Here is an 11293-nt window from a genome sequence, read left to right as displayed (position 1 = left end):
AGGTTTAGAAGGATTTGTACCTTTGTAGGTTTAAACTGTCATCTCTCAGATTCCATGTGTGATACCATCTTCATACCTACCTATATTTTGCTTATTGTCAGCACAAAATTTACAATGAAATTATTCATGAAAGTAAGGTTACTAATTCCATGTTTTCCTGTTGGCTTGTTTGAAGAGAAAAGATCAGAGCCATGGAGACAGACAACCTTGACAGGTTTGACAGATTTGAAAATGGGAGTCTGCATAGGGGAAGATTTCCATGAGTCTGTATGAAAGGATAGACGAGCCTTCAATAAAATCTGAGCAGTCTTCTTATTCTTTAAAATAGAAGTTGTACAGAAGAACTGACCACAATAAAGCAGAACTTCAGTGCTTTGTTATCAGTTTAAATCATCATCTGAAGCCCATTATTTAATTCATATTTTGAAAAGCAATTAAACCAGAATATAGAGAATGCACATTTTCTAAAAGGCTGACTGAATGTAATTCTGTATTTTAATATATCACATTTTAAAATGAATTTGTGTGTAGCTTCAGCTCTAAAAAAGAAAATATGATAAATAACTGGGAATAAAAATCAAGTTTGCATATTCTAGCACTACTCCTTGACCTGTAACAATCTTCATGCTACTGACGCTCTCAAGAACTCTGATGATGAAAAGGAAGGCAATCCTGCACAGACCAGAACCCTGCTTAGGCCAGCATCCTGTTCCCAAAATCCTGACTGTTGCTGCAAAAAGTTGAGGTAGAATTCCATGTGCCTTGAATCCTTTACAGCTCCTGTCCATAAAGTGCAGCTTGACTCAAAAATGGCCCTGTGAGTATGGAAAGAAATGAGCTCATCTTCACATCTTATGCTTTAAGCTTTGTCTTGGGGCTCATAGCAATTTCTCTGCTGCAGATTACATGGCTGGGTACTTCTGGGATCCCTTTGCAATTTAAAAAGGCCAAGGGAGCAGCATATAAAAAATGAACTCTTCTTGGCATCTGCTTCTAGACATTTCTTAGTCACATGATATTCCATCTTCCTCTCCAATACAGAATAACAGAAAAACAGTTCAAAATAGCCTGTTAGCATCCACACCATCAGCTGGAAATTTGCTGTTTCCTATACTGATTGGTGGCATAGCCTATCTACCAGTGTCATTAGAAAGTGTCCTGCAAATACACTCACATAACTGTATTATGATTTTATTGTAATTTCTCTTCTTTGTGTTTCTGATTTTCACATATGATACATCTGCATTGCCTCCTGTCTCTCTTGATAATGTCATTCATGTCTAATAACTTGTATTGTCACCAGTGAAAAAATATCACTCTGGTTGTGAAAGGCCTTGAGCTGCAGATAAATCACCCATGTGGGATGCCAGATGTGGAAAATATCACAGATGTTGCATGCATACATATACGTGTGTGCCTATCCGTGTATATTATATATCACCCTCAGTATTCAGTTTTCGTTACTGAGTTTTATTTGACTCAATAAAGATTTTTTTTCTAATTTTTAGGCAAACATCAACATAGAATCATAGCATAGAATCAGTAGAGTTGGAACAGACCTCTGAATGCCATCTAGACCAACTCCTCTGCAGTGAACAGGGACATGCAAAGCTAGATCAGGTTGTTTAGGGTCCGATCCAGCCTCGCCTTTGATGCCCTGGACAGGGCAACCACCACATATCTGGGCAACCTGTTCCAGTGCCTCACCACCCTCACTGTAAAAGACTTTTTCCTTATATCCAACTTAAATGTCTCCTCTTTCAGTTCAAAGTTATTTCCCCTTATTCTATCACCACCGACGCTGCTAAAGAGTCTGTCTCCTTCTTTCCTGTAGCTCCCCTTTAGATATTGAAAGGCCGTCATTGATTCACTTATAGCCTTCTCTTCTCCCAGCTCTCTCAGCCTGTCCTCAAGGGGAGATGTTCCATTCACAGAATCACAGAATCACAGAATGGCCCGGGTTGGAAGGGACCTCAAGGATCATGAATCTCCAATCCCCCTACCACAGGCAGGGCCACCAACCTCCGCATTTAATACTAGACCAGGCTGCCCAGGGCCCCATCCAACCTGGCCTTGAACACCTCCAGAGATGGAGCATCCACAACTTCTCTGGGCAGCCTGTTCCAGCACCTTACAGTCTCACAGTAAAGAACTTCCCCCTGAGATCCAGTCTAAATCTTTCCTCCCTCAACTTAAAACCATTTCCCCTCGTCCTGATGTTATCTACCCTTTCAAAGGGTTGACTCCCCTCCTGTTTATAGGTTCCCTTTAGGTACTGAAAGGCTACAATTAGGTCACCCTGCAGCCTTCTTTTCTCCAAGCTGAGCAAGCCCAGCTCCCTCAGCCTGTCTTTGCAGGGGAAGTGCTCCAGCCCCCTGATCATCTTTGTGGCCTCCTACTGAAGTTGAGATAGATGACATCAGTAGCTCTTCCCCTGTCCACTGATGCAGGTACACCATCACAGAAGGCCACTGGGTTGGTCAAGCAGGATTTGCCCTTGGTGAGCCATGCTGGTTCTTCCATATCAATTCCATGCTTTCCATGTGCCTTAGTGTAGCTTCCAGGAGGATCTGTTCCATGACAGGTCAGCAATTCCTGAGGTCATCCTTTTTATCGTTTCTAAAAATGGGTGTGATGTTGCCTTTTTTCCAGTCACCAGGGACTTAACCTGATTGCCACGACTTTTCAGATATCATTGACAGTGGCATGGCAACTACATCAGCTAATTCCCCTCAGAATTCTGGGATTATTAGAGATAATGTGAAGCTTTGAATCAAAACGTTGTTGACCCTGGTGACACAACAACCTCTCCAGCCAATGAATTTCCACCGTACAATCGGACCCACTCAATCTCATCAGCCCTTGTAAAGAGGATATTATAAGTTTTTCAGAGAACAGTGTCAAAGCATAAAAACTTCCCTAGCTAAGGAGCTGAAGGGGATGTGTGATTCTCCTCGGATCTAATGGGAATACACCTGTCAAGACTGCAAAAATTAGACATATGCAGTAAGTATCTGCTGCATTGCAATCCAGAGAACACCTTAGATGGGGGGGAGGATTGCATATGTTTTATGAATTACTTTTATTTTGAAGCACAAGAGTTCAGAGGTAGAAGTGCTTAGTGAACCCTCTCTTGTTAGTGCTGAGAACAGCTAACCATCGTTCAGAGATGGGTGTGAGGGTACATGGTCCACTAAGTCTTACAGCAAATGATCACTATTAAGATCTTTTAAATCTTTTATGAAAGATATGGAAGACAAGCAGACAAAGTGTTTGTTATGTAAAGTACTCAAGGAGACTTTCATTTTAACAGTACCTTTTTATTCCCTTTTCTTTTAGCTGCAGAACATTTTTATGAGGAAAATTCCCTGGCTGATAGTGTCTTTTTATGCAGTATTAAGGTGACATTAACTCCCCCTTTGGGAGAGGAAAAGAAAATAAAAGTAGCTGGAGCTTATTTTTTGTCTCTTTATTGGAATCTGGGCCTGTTCCCTCAAAAATAAAACAGGACAAGTACACAAAAAAGGAATGAGGAAGACAGCCAAAAGGGAAAAAAAAATAGCTTCTGTTTGTGCTGTTGACTCTGATTTGTAACCTTGCTGCTGGAGGAAGGCAAGTACAGCACTTATCATCCACTCCAACACCTGGCAAGCTTGAACTATTGTCATGCAGTTTCAGACATTACTATTAGCTGCCTTTCTGGTAATGGGGTTAACAAAAGAAAAAAAATAAAAAAAGGAAAAAAAACCTATAGACTTGGCCAAGCTAAACCAGATTCTATTTAAACAGAAAAGACAGTGGGTAGAAAAGACAAAGATGAGGAAGGACAAGGCTGAGAGTTACACCAAGGGAACATGACTCTTCTCATAATTAGTGTACAGAAATCAGCCAAGGCTGGTAGAGAAGAAGCTGTTGTGTTTTCCGACTGTGTCTCTCTTGCCTGCTCAGCGCAAATCTGCTTCTCTTATTTCTCAGTGTAAGAATCAACAAAATAAAGAGTATCGCCGCAAATTGAGCTCGTAAAATAGGGTGGACCTGGCAGCTGAATTGAAAGCTGATATTCCTTTCTGCTTTGTTGTCCTACAGAGAGTACCATCAAACTATTGCCAAGTATGGCAACTGGCATAATATCCCTTCTTCTCATCATTTTATTCATCTGTTAATTTCTGACATACTGTTGTTCTGTTGCTTTCTCATATTTGTTCTTCTAATTTACCAGAAAATCAGTATCACCTTTCAAGGTTTCAGAAAGCCTTTTTTCTTTTCTTTTCTTTTCTTTTCTTTTCTTTTCTTTTCTTTTCTTTTCTTTTCTTTTCTTTTCTTTTCTTTTCTTTTCTTTTCTTTTCTTTTCTTTTCTTTTCTTTTCTTTTCTTTTCTTTTCTTTTCTTTTCTTTTCTTCTCTTCTCTTCTCTTCTCTTCTCTTCTCTTCTCTTCTCTTCTCTTCTCTTCTCTTCTCTTCTCTTCTCTTCTCTTCTCTTCTCTTCTCTTCCCTTCCCTTCCCTTCCCTTCCCTTCCCTTCCCTTCCCTTCCCTTCCCTTCCCTTCCCTTCCCTTCCCTTCCCTTCCCTTCCCTTCCCTTCCCTTCCCTTCCCTTCCCTTCCCTTCCCTTCCCTTCCCTTCCCTTCCCTTCCCTTCCCTTCCCTTCCCTTCCCTTCCCTTCCCTTCCCTTCCCTTCCCTTCCCTTCCCTTCCCTTCCCTTCCCTTCCCTTCCCTTCCCTTCCCTTCCCTTCCCTTCCCTTCCCTTCCCTTCCCTTCCCTTCCCTTCCCTTCCCTTCCCTTCCCTTCCCTTCCCTTCCCTTCCCTTCCCTTCCCTTCCCTTCCCTTCCCTTCCCTTCCCTTCCCTTCCCTTCCCTTCCCTTCCCTTCCCTTCCCTTCCCTTCCCTTCCCTTCCCTTCCCTTCCCTTCCCTTCCCTTCCCTTCCCTTCCCTTCCCTTCCCTTCCCTTCCCTCCTCTTTTCTTCTCTTTTCTTCTCTTTTCTTTTCAAGACTTCATTATTTACAGATAAGTCTTGCTTACTTTCAGAAAAAATGTTTTATAACAAGCTATGTTGGTCTTTTGCTGCCTTGAATGATGCAGATTTCTGTTCTGCAGCTTGAGTTCCAATGCACTGACCATAAAGCCCTGTTAAGGTATGCCTATGGTCAACCTCCCATCCCAACCACACTATGCAATACTTCATGCATTCTCCCCATAGCAATGTCATTGGGAGAAACCTCCAGAGCACTTCTGCTTGTTTCATGTACAAGAAGCTGTCAAGAAAAATTAGATAGTTGTATGTGATATTTGACTCACACCTATATGGACTGTGCTAGGACTCCTAGGTCCAAGACCTCTCTACAAGCAGTTTGGGTTGACTCCTGTGCTTGTTCTTGCATGTAAAGCATGCTGACCTCAGCAGAAATGAAGAGCAGGACACATCTAGGTGGTAGCTGAGAACAGGTTCTGTGCATCTCAGTTTATCTCTGAGAGGTAGATGTTACGTGTTTGAAAGAAAGAAGTCATTTTTACATTCAGCACCAGCAAAGTATTTCTGTATGTCACAGCAAGTCCATTTTCTTGATTTATTGTCCATATCTTCATTATTACATCTCCTGTTCTTCTGCTTTCACTGCAGCCCATTTTGGTCCTGTCTTAAATGGAGAAGGAACATTTTCAGCTAAACTTAGTGCAAGGTGGTAGTCTCAACAAGAAGGAAAGTCCCACTCCAGATAAGTAAGAACCTAAAACATGGAAGTAAGATCTCCAGGATCAGATTAGCGAGGAAAAAGTAGATAGATAAAGAACTGCACTGCACTTTATACCCAGCATCTATCTTCACTTTGCCTATGGCAAGTGGTATGAATTAACATTTTGATAGGGAAAACAAGAAGTGGGGAGATGACAGTGTCTACAATAGGAGTCACAAGAGAGACTCTCTGCTGAGTTATGTCATCCTGAAGCAGAGATTTAGGGATTATATGGACAAGTTTAATTTGTATATGTGGAGAATGTATTTTTGCAAAAAGAAAATATGGTGAAGTGCCACAGAAATCATGGGGGTCTAAACTCTGTACTAATGTACAGCACTAATGACATCCACTATGATAAAATAACAACAGGGATAGTGCAAGTAAAAATAATCAGTTTTAGACAAAATCAGGCATATAAATCTCAGAGAGAAGGTTGGACAACTCTATGTAGAGCATCAGTGGACAAGTTCCAGAGAAGTTAGTATGTGGGATTTATGAAACACTTTGTCACTCTTTGACTGCTTACCTCAAAGATAGCCTTCAGCAGCTCAGATACCTTTTGGGGTGTCATGGCTGACTTCTAGGGAAGTACTTCATGGTGAAAGCAGATCTCATTCCTCTTCTCAGTAGGCCTCCAACAGCCATCAACTAGTGTCCAATGATCTCAGGGTCTTTCACGTTGTCGATGCTCTGTGTGGAAGTGCAATCCATCTATTCTCAGAAACAATCTTGTCAGAAGATTCAAATGATTGTAATTTTCTTTCTTTCCCCCAGTACAACAAAAAGCATATTCTATTTAAGATATTACTTTCAAAAATATGTTTCCACCTCTATGCTAACTACTGTATATTTGCTGAAGTCTTCCAGTCAAGTACTTCAAGTACTGAATATTTATCCTAGTTTTTATAGAATTAGACATAGTGCACTACAAGGTGATTAAATATAGGACTATTGCTCTACCTCATTTAGGTATTTCTGACTAGTAAAACTTGTAATATCGTTACTCTTCTTGCTCTTTCTTGTTCAAAATAGAGCAATCATGAGATTTTAGACATACAAAAGTAGCCCACTTTTCTGAGAACATTTAAGAGTTGTTTTCTCTCTTTTATAGGCCTGCTTGAAAATAAAAGAGAAGCGAAGTGAGGCCAGGAAAGCAGTTCCAGGGGTGTGTCTGGATGCTGTACTACCTTACTTATAAATATTTTCTGCTACAGAAAACAATTTCATGTTGCTACAAATGGCTAGTATAAATCTGGGCACTGCTTAACTTTACCCTAGTATATATGAGGGATGCTCTGGAAATAATGCCTTCTATTTTATTATGCTGGCCTACGGGGTCAGAGACAGATGATGGTGGCGTCAACAGGAGAGGTTGATCCTTCCCACCAGTATTCCATTACATTTTGTTGCTGTGTGACAGATGGCAGCAGAGGGGCAATCTGACAAAATGACACCTGACATGGAAGTGAGTATGTAGCGAAAGTGTGTCATTACATTCCTCCGTGAGGAAAAAATGGCACTCACTGACATTCATTCTTGCTTTCTGAACATATATGGAGTCCAAACAGTGAATGTGAGCACAGTGAGAAGTGGTGCGTTTCAGCAGTGTTGCAGATTTTTATGGGCATGGCATGCAAACTCTTGTTCATCGCGGTTGAAATTGCACAGCAAATGGTGAAGACTATGTTAAAAAACAATGTTTTGTAGTTGAGAATTTGCTCTATCAAATGGTATTATAATGATTCTTGTATCTGCCGTAGTTTTCGTATAAATAAATAGGAGGCATTACTTTTGGAGCAAGCTACATGCTTTAGAAGAAAGAGTCTGTAAAGACAGTGAGTCAAACATACGTTTGTATCTTTAAGAATTAAAAGAAAAAAAGACCTGAGCTGAAGTTCCTCTCAGATAGCAAGATTTTAATAATTTCTAGTTTACTTTGATTATCAGTCTGAGAATCAACTTGTAGAAAGAAGTAAAAAGAAAAGAGGATTAACTGGAGAAAGGCATGGTCTGCAGAGGAAGAAAAAAGCGTATGTAAGATCCCCAGGAGATATGAACTATGACTGTTTCTCTCTCATTTCTTTCTTCAGTGATGGAACTTTTGCTCCCGTCATTCCTGTTTCTAAAACCACACAGTAAAGATAATCATACTTCAGTGGGTGCTAACAATTTCTACACTTCTATTTTTTTCCACCAAATTCAGAAACCACGTGTTAGGCAAAAAAGCAAAACAAAATTAAAGTTAGCAATATTACTTTTTCCATTGTCTATTTCAATACTTACCTTTTTTTCTTTGTCTAGTTTTCACCCCTACGTGACTAAATCTGGGGATTTTGTCCAGGAAGGGATCATACATTCAGGTTCCGTACTTATACAGAGTCACCCAGAAAACTTTCTTAACACATTGGCAGCTGCTGGGACTTTAACATGCCTCAAGAACTTCTTTTCAATCCGTGAAGGATTGCTGAACTTAAATTAATTACTGGCTGAAGGCCATGATCCAAGTCCTGCTGAAGTCAATGGAAGTCATTCCAATGCAGCTGGATCTCTTCCATAAGGCACTGACCATTTGAAGTTGTTTTGCAAATGTTAAATTTTTCCTTACGTACTAAGCAGAGACAGTAATGAGGAACAGGCTGTAATGGGGATGAGGGGATATATACTGTACATATACAGCATTTAATTAAAGACATCATTCTATATTGTCATAAGGCATTTCCCACACTAAGTGTTGCTCACATTACTCACAGTAGATTTATGCTTTTGAAATCCCACACAAAAACATCCCAGCTGTTCTATATACTGTATCTTAAAGTACTTGCTACTGCATGTAGGAAGGATAATTAACCTAAAAACATTATATTTCACTGCCAAATGCTAAATGCCAGTATTATATATTTCCCAATATAAACAACACATTTAGAAACAGTAGATGGAGATAGAGATGGATTATTTTTTGAAAAGGTATTTCACTGAGGGACTGGATAGCCCTGGCAGTTGCAGCAAGGTACCTTAAAGTCATCTTTTCAAATTGTGTAGTGTCTAACAAATCAGTAGTATCCAGCTGTGATGGGAGGTACTTGACGACTTAATGCGGTAGATCTGACTACACACAGAAGTAGTTCTGTCTTAGTCACACACTATTATTCATAAAGAGCCTAATTCCTTTGGCATTTCAGGTTTTTTAAAAAATGTATCCCAAGTTATAAAGAAAACCGAATACTATATAGTTGCCTTTAGAAATACATTTTTTCTTCTTGAAATTAAAAAAAAAAGAAAAAAAGAAAAAAAAGAAAAAGAAAAAGGATTCATTGGTTTTGCTTGCTAAAATCAACTTTGAACTTGTGCTTTTCAAGTATTCCCAGTCTATCTCATTTTAAAAATGCTGACTGGGCCTTCATACATTGTAAGAGCTTTTGGCAAGTTAGAGATTCATATTTCAGAGTCAAGGAACATTCAAACTAAAGGAAATTCACTCTTCAAATACAGGCATTTCGGACTCCAGAGATTGCTATTGTAGAATCTAGAGAGCAACTTGGGAACATCTGCTTGAGTAAGGAAATCTGAGGTATGAAAGTTCTGGACTCTGCTGGATGCTGAGGGGAAGCTCTGGACTGTTCCAGTACATTGCTCTCAGTTTGGTGACCCTCTCCACAGAAGTGGGTTCTGAAGTCCAGCATTCAACAGGAGCTAAGCTGGATCTTTTAGCCTTTGGCAAAGGAGTTCTCTGAAAACAAAAGAAACTAGAAATTATTTTCAAGGAGAAAATAACCAGACACTTTAACATGTTTATCCTATTTGTAGGTTTTAGTATTTTTTTACAATTAAGGAATTTAACTTTGATTCCAGATAGATAGAGTTGAGTCTAAAGTAATTCTGTAGCCAACAAAAATGGCCTTTGCACTTAGGCAGACCTGACCTTATTTCCAATAAAAAACTAAATCAACATTAAATGATTTAAGAGTGTGTAGCTTTTCTGAATTGACTTTTCATTCTGATTGAGCAATTCTGACTGTTTGCCAAGTTCCTTGGGGTACTTTACCTAAAGGACAAGGAACTTAGGGCAGAAGAAGACCAAGGAGAAATGAAGGAAAGAACAAAGAATAGAATAAGCAAGGTTCTGAAGTACTTGGATATGAACTTCAACAATCTGACTATAACAGCAGGGGCATCCATAACAAAGGTATTTCAAAATTATTCTGGAAATCTTTGATGGAAGATTAGTATTCTTCCCAAAGTCCAATACTTGAATTAAATCCTCAGCCTCTTGACTTTGAACCCTTAAAGCTGAGAAAGAACAACAAATAAAACCACTCACTATGATGGAGACTGACTATGCCCCATTGCACTCAATGTATATTTTGCCAGTGGCTCTTACAGGAGTAGCTCTGGGCTTGTGATTGCTTGCTCTACAAACTATCATTTCTATATTTCCACACAATTTTCAAGAAGCAATCTAAAGCCATGAGTCACAATTTCCCTTTAGCAGCAGCACAGCAAAGAAAGCAATAAGCCTGCATTAGCAGGGATACCTTTAAGAGAAGATGATCAAAGGCTTGTGTCTTTTCTGCATTTCTTTCTTTATTTTTCACTTTATTTTTCTTCTTACATTATAATTCTTACTACAGTCAGGAATTTGAGAATGAGAATCCTTGCTATTGACAACACACATAATTATTACTGTGAATTTTTCAGGGGAAAAAATGCAGATGACATTATTTTGTACTTATTGATCTGGAGAAGAAGCAGCTTTTCTTTGCATCATGACAATTATTTTAGAGATGAAAATTACTAAGTAGTTCATCATCTCATTCTTCCAACTGTCAGTTTTCTTCACTGTCTTTTTCTCCTTTGCAAAAAAGTGAATGCATTCAATATGGTTTCCAGTTTTGTCAATTAAAAAAAAAAAAAAAAAAAAAAGGGAATGGAAGAAACAGACTAAAAATCCTTTCTCCAAGCTTGAACATGTATCAAAGTGTTAACACAAATTCATCACTGCAGAATTTTCACATGAAAGATGCCCTAAACCACGATTCATGCTATCACTACTGTAAGCAAATAACTTGTGGTATTATTAGCTCATTTACAAAAGTTTTAGACAGGTGTTCCTGAAAATAGATGTTTTAATTACAGAGACAATAGAGCAGAGTAGGCCATAATGAGAAGACATATCTTTCAATTTTTATTAGTTGCACAATATTGACAGCTACAACTGTACACTTATAGTAGGTTTTAAAGAATAGTACCAAAAGTAAAAAAAATCAAAAAACAAACTTGAACTCCTTAATTTAAATGTTAGCTGAGTATCTATGAAGAAAATTCTTTAATTCTGCATAATGCGTTCTGAGTAAATCCTACCCACTGAAAGCTAAGCAAATTCTGCATGGTGATAAAACCATCTAGATCTAACTGCAGTGTTGTATTACAAAGGTTCCCAGGCAAATCTTCTTATGTAGGCTTTCTTTGTTTACTCACTGGTAATACTGGGCCAAAGATATACAATTAAGCAAAAAAAAAGCAAATGCAAAAGGCGTTCTTTTTAAAATACATCAGGAGAAGTAAGGA

General features: G+C 38.9%; 1 long non-coding RNA gene across 1 annotated transcript in view; it reads right to left on the bottom strand.

The window, feature by feature from the left end:
• Nucleotides 1-11293, bottom strand: part of LOC107053169 — a 43283-nt gene that overhangs the window by 18407 nt on the left and 13583 nt on the right. The gene's annotated exons all lie outside the window — the stretch shown is intronic.

Source organism: Gallus gallus, chromosome 3 (assembly GCF_016699485.2).
Source record: "Gallus gallus isolate bGalGal1 chromosome 3, bGalGal1.mat.broiler.GRCg7b, whole genome shotgun sequence".
Taxonomy (NCBI): Eukaryota; Metazoa; Chordata; class Aves; order Galliformes; family Phasianidae; genus Gallus; species Gallus gallus.
This window is presented reverse-complemented; position numbering and strand designations above follow the sequence as displayed.